This window comes from Vulpes vulpes, chromosome 3, assembly GCF_048418805.1.
Source record: "Vulpes vulpes isolate BD-2025 chromosome 3, VulVul3, whole genome shotgun sequence".
NCBI lineage: Eukaryota > Metazoa > Chordata > Mammalia > Carnivora > Canidae > Vulpes > Vulpes vulpes.
The window spans coordinates 66,897,919-66,903,716 of NC_132782.1; the positions used below are offsets into that span (position 1 = coordinate 66,897,919).

Here is a 5,798-nt window from a genome sequence, read left to right on the forward strand (position 1 = left end):
GAAAGGGTTGGCTCCTGAATGAATTGGGCCCAGAGGGCCTGGCCACTTCTTCATTCTGCCTTCATCCCAAGCTTTGCATTTGCCAGGGCTTTCTGCAAAAGAGTTTTAATTGCATTTCCTTTTATACCCCAAAGGGAGTTTTCCAGTTCTCTGATTTACGCCAAGGTTGGGAGAAGGTCTGCAAGCTGCTGCAGACGTTACAGAGCCCCTGACGTAATTGCGGGGCCAGAGGAATAACGTGGAATAGATTAATATGTCTTTAAGTGCTAATTTATTTCTCAGATGTGCAGCTTGAAGTCTCTCTCTCTTACTGCTCATTAGGCCTGAGGCTGAGCTTTTCCATATTCATCACCGAGCTGCGCAGCAAATCCAGTGCGGGAGGGGACGCTAGGCCCAGCGAGGGGTGACTCACTTGGGGCGAGTTCCGCAGCACACAGGCGTGGAGCAAGTGGTGCAGGGATCAAGGATACCCAGGATAAGTACGAAGCCCGCTCACCAGGCCTTCCTGGGTATGTTTTGTGCTAAACGGAGTGCACATACCTTCAGGGTTTCCCATTCTGCTGGGACAGGAGGCTAGGACATCAGTCAGGAGGCAGTCAGGCCATGGCTAACAGCCTGCAGGGGGAGAAAGGCCCTGGGTGTCAGATTGTTTTAGAAGGTGGGTATCAAGCCAGACGCAGAGAGAGGAAGCCCATGCAAGTGGTTGGCAGGATGGGGAGATTGGGAGAAGGAAAGCCGGAACAAAGGGCAGCTGATGGCATGGGAGGTGTTTGGGGTAGAGTGGGTTCCATGGAGACATGGTGGGCGCTGGGAGTGGTGGGCAGCACGGGGACAGACTGTGGGTGGGGCCAGGGTCCCTTCTCCCTGAGGGCCTGGGTCCTCACTGCAGGTCTTCACTCTGCCTTCTGGTTTAGCACTGCTCCCGCGGGCTTAGAATCTGAAAGCAGCATGCAGGGATGTCACTCCTTTCTAGAGTCGTGATGGGCACAGCACGAGACCCCAGGGAGGGAGGGCAATGTGGCAACATTGTTATCTTACTTCAGCTTTTCTGGGCCCATTGAACTGAGCTATCGAGATTCAGAGCCATGAAGCCCAGTCAGACTCCTGAACTTGCCATCTAATTGGAAAGAGAACCACATGCAAGAGTTTGGGCTACAGGTCAAAGAGCTTCAGAGGAGGGAGGGTTAAGGACATGGAGCCAGACGGCCAGGGGGATGGAGCAGTCAAGGCCTATCCGGCTCACCGAGTACCTGGGCACCGGGGCTTCTTTGTTCATCTACGCAACAGACTGAGCCAGCAATGCACTCTGCTGGATGCTGGGTGTATGGCGGTGAGGTGCACAGACAAGAAGCCAGTCTCAGGAAATCCCAAGTGTTCCTGGGGGATGGACCATGAGTGTATTAACAATGACTGTGAGGCAATGAGCACTGGGTGTTACCTGCAACTGATGAATTATTGAAAACTACATCTGAAATGAATGATGTACTACATGCTGACTAACTGAATTTAAATAAAAAATAAAAATAAAAAATAAAGAACATGATTTCAGATGGTAATGAAGAAAATAGCTCAGTATAGTGGGATAAGGAGTGGTGGGAGAGGGGGAGAACCAGAGCCAGAACCAGGGCATCCAAGAAGCTGTGTCAGAGGCATAGCCTTTGAGAGGAGACCCACGGGGTGAGATGGGGTCGGGCTGTGTGAGATTTCTCCAAAGGTGATGGGTACATGAGTAGGCATGCATACGGTGTATGGAGTTGGCCAGAGCAATTTGCTGGGCACCTAGTGCCATTCTAAGACTTCCACGTGCATTAATAACCCTCTGGGTGGGAGCAGGAATGTATTACAGAGTGAGAAACTGAGGCTCAGAGAGACCACACCACCACTCCCAGATCACAGCCAGAAGCTAGTGGGGCTGGAACATGAGCATCCGCCCCCTGATTCCAGGGCTGATTTGCTCTCTGCTTTCTCAACAGGAACCTCAAAACACCCTCAGTGAGCCAGCTGTGCCTGGAGAGGTGAGCTCCATGGCCACGCTGAATCCCAACACAGATAACAAAGGAAAGAGCCAAGAAGTGAAGCAAGGGTGTCATGAGGACCAAGCCCGTGGACTTTCTGCAGTATCCAGTCTTCCTGGAGCAGCTAGCAAGGTCACCAAGGGAATTTTAGATGCCAGGGTTGAGGGCATTGGCTTATTCTCAATGTTTTGAGAACCATCCAAGGTTTCTGATGGGGAATCACGTGTGCAAAGTGGAATCAGAAAGGAACAGTGCTGAAGGTGTGAGGTGATGGCACGCAAAGGGCCAGTCTCAAGGTCGTGGTGATCTAGGTTGATTTGTGTCCCCAAAAATTCATATGTTGAAGTCCTAATCCCTAGTACTTCACAATGTGATCTTATGTGGAAGTAGAGCCTTTGCAGATGATCGTGTTACAATGAGGTCATTGGGAAGGGCCCTAAACCAATGTAGCCAGTGTCCATCTGAGAAGAAATTTGGATACAGACACAGAGGGAGCACGTCGTGTGACTCTGAGGGCAGAGATCGCAGTGTGCCTACACAGGGAAGGCCCAAGACTACCAGTCAATATGGGCTGGATGGTGTTTTCTCCAAAGTCCTGTGTTGAAACTCTAACTCCTAAGATGACTGTATTTGGAGATGAAGCCTAGCAGGAGGTAGTCCAGCGCAATGAGGTCATAAGGGTGGGCTTCTTCTGAGAGCACGGGTGTCCTCCTGAGAAGAGGAAGAGACACCAGAGCTCTCTGCCACCCGAGCACACAATGAGAAGGCCACGCTCCACACTCTGGGGAGAGGGTTCTTGCTGGAAATTGCTTTTGCAGGCACCTCGATGTAAATGTCAGGCCTCCAGAACTGTGAGGAATTGCGTCTGTTAGGTAAGCACCCCCACCCCAAGTCTGGGGTATTTGTTAAGGCAGCCTGAGCCAGTGAAGTCACCCACAAACTACCAGAAAGGAGGGCAGAGTGGCTGGAGCAGAAGGAACCTGCCCAGCCCACACCTTGGGCTTGGGCTTCAGCCTCTAGGTCTGGGGATGGCCAAGTTCTGTCGTGACCTCCAGGGTGTGGGTCTTTGCTTGGTGAACCCATGTAGACAGAAATCCGGGAAGCAAGATCCCTTCTAGGTGGGAATATGCCAAGCCATTTCAGGAACAACACACTGAACGCCCATTATTTTTATTCCTCGGAACTTACTGGAAATGCCAGTTGTGGGAACTAACATGGTAAATACAGAAGACTTGAATTTCTACCAATAGTGACGACGTGGAGCAAGATTATCGATAGTTCAGTGCTAACCCCACTTCTTTGGGATTTCCTGAAGAGCACCACCACAAGGAAGTTTTAGTTTGTACAGTCACACATATTTTAGAAATTAAATTCCAAAAGTTATGAAACAGATCTCTGAATATTTGTTAAAACATAGCACAGCTTGTTTAAAATGGGCCATGGGACCTATATTTACACGTCTTTGAATAAATTAGTTCGCTTAAGAAAGAGAATAGTTTTCATTTCCATCTAGTGTCACAATGTCCATTTGGGGTCTAAAAATGATTCTTTCTCTAAATCTTATGTGATTTTTTCTTTTGTATCATCCTGGACATTTCCAGCCTTCGGGGAGCCCTGCCCCGCTTCACCCGTGAGCTCCCAGACACTGACACTTTTCTTCCTCTCCTTGTTCTTGCTCCTGGCCTCTGTTGATGACAAAGATCACTCTGCTGGGGTCGGCGGCCTTGGGGCCTCAGGTCTAGAAGGAACTCCCTATTATACCTGAAGGAACGCCTGTGGTGCATTTAGAATTTCAGGAGCACCGTTTGTTTTATTCCTTCAAGCTCTTTCTTAGCAGCTGGGGCTTAGTTAGGAAATAAAATATATTTTAAAGTCAGGGATGCGACAGAGATGGCTACTTCTCTTTTATCTCTACCCAAATGCAAACACTAAAATCATGCCGTAGTGGTGGTCGTATGCATTCCCCATTGCTGGGTTGCTTTGCAGTAGCAGCCAGCCCCAGACAAGCAGTTTCTTTTCTTTCTTTCTTTCTTTCTTTCTTTCTTTCTTTCTTTCTTTCTTTCTTTCTTTCTTTCTTTCTCTTTCTTTCTTTCTTTCTTTCTTTCTTTCTTTCTTTCTTTCTTTCTTTCTTTTTCTTTCTTTTTAGATTTTATTTATTTACTTATAAGAGACACAGAGAGAGGCAGAGACACAGGCAGAGGGAGAAGCAGGCTCCCAGCGGGAGCTGGATGTGGGACTTGATCCCGGCACCCTGGCATCCTGAGCTGAGCTGAAGGCAGACGCTCAGCCCCTGAACCACCCAGGTGTCCCCAGATTATCCCCTGTGTAGAGCTGCTGATGGACCCCATATCCCCTGGGGCCCATCGCACACACAAGTGAACAGTGGCTCAGGGTGTGTTCTGGGGGAAAAAAAGTAGATGCGGGAGCAGTCAGGCCTGGAGGTTATAGGCGGAAGCCCTGGGGGCTTTGCTTCTTTGGTGGTGTTGCTCCCCTACAGTGGATTCCCAGGGATTCATTCATTCGTTCAGCGGGTCATTATTCCCACAAAGCCAGGTGCCCTGCGATTTTAGCCAGCTCCCCAGGCGGCTCTCCGTCGCCACAGTCTGGGGATGGCTGGTTTGCGGGCTGCAGGAATCCTCCCTGGTTGCTGCTTGTCGCGATCTTACTGTCACCCAGCTCTGCTGGGCTCCTGCTGGCCCCTGTAAGACAGGTGCTGACCCAGCAGTGGGAAGGTCCTGGGGTGCTTGCCTCCCCTGCTCTCTAGCCCCTGCCCGGTGCTGAGGCTGGGAAGCTAACCATGGCCCCCTCACGTCTAGGGACACGTGGGAAGGATCTCCATGCTGCTGGTGTGGCCCAAGGTAGCTGCCATGGAAGCTTCCGGAGTCAGCAGGTGACTCCCCGGTTCTGCGGCTTGTGGTCATAGCACGGTGGGACTCTCCTGGGGACTGGCGTCCTCATGGCTCTAGGAGTTTTTCCTGCAATTGCATCCTGGAATCTGATTCTTGACTCTTCCTAATGATTCAGTGAGCATTTATTAATTCATAAAAATCCCCTTTGGGCTTACTTAATAAGTGTGGTGGGTTGAATGTCCCTCTCCCCAGAAGATGTCACCTGTGGCTGTGACTATTTGGTAAGAGGTCTTTGCAGATGTGATTAAGGATTTTGGGATGAGGAGGTCATCCTGGATTATCTGGCAGGCACTACCCCTGTGGGAGGTGCTTACAAGCCGAGAGAAGACACAGACTCAGAGGAGGAGGCACGAGAGGGCCGAGGCAGAGCTGATGGCTGTGGGCTGTGTGGCCACAAGCCTGGGAATGTCAGGATGCCCCAGAGGCTGGAAAGGACACTCTGGAGACTTTGGAGGGAGTGTGGCTCTGCTGGCACCTTAATCTTGGCCTTGCGGCCTCCAGACCCATGAGAGAACAGAGTCCCGTTGTTTAGAGGCCGTCACTCTGCGGTGGTGTGTGTGGCGGCCTGGGGATGCTGGAGAGGCCCAGCCTCTGCCACAGAGACCTGCCCACGCAGACCGTGTCCCGGGTCTCACAGACGCAACAACAAACGCACCCACAGCCTGCGGAGGGGCGTCAGGCCCAGCACGATGGGGTTCGGTCCTGGCTTTCCAAGCTCACTGCTCCTGGGGCTGTGGGTCCAAGCCCACCACTAAGGCACAGTAACCACCTGTCTGGGCCCAGCTCCGCCACTGGCATCCCGTAGCCACCAACGCGCTGTGCACGGGGGTGCCTGTTACAGGCTCTCCTCAGGGATGGTGATGAGGGACCAGAA

General features: G+C 51.4%; 1 long non-coding RNA gene across 1 annotated transcript; it reads left to right on the forward strand.

Annotated features, from left to right (window-relative positions):
• The first annotated feature begins 321 nt into the window (after positions 1–321).
• On the forward strand, positions 322–3,503 carry LOC140598247 (uncharacterized). Its single transcript, XR_012000474.1, has 2 exons — positions 322–509; positions 1,974–3,503. It is a non-coding gene; the product is annotated as an uncharacterized lncRNA (long non-coding RNA).
• Positions 3,504–5,798: the final 2,295 nt, after the last annotated feature.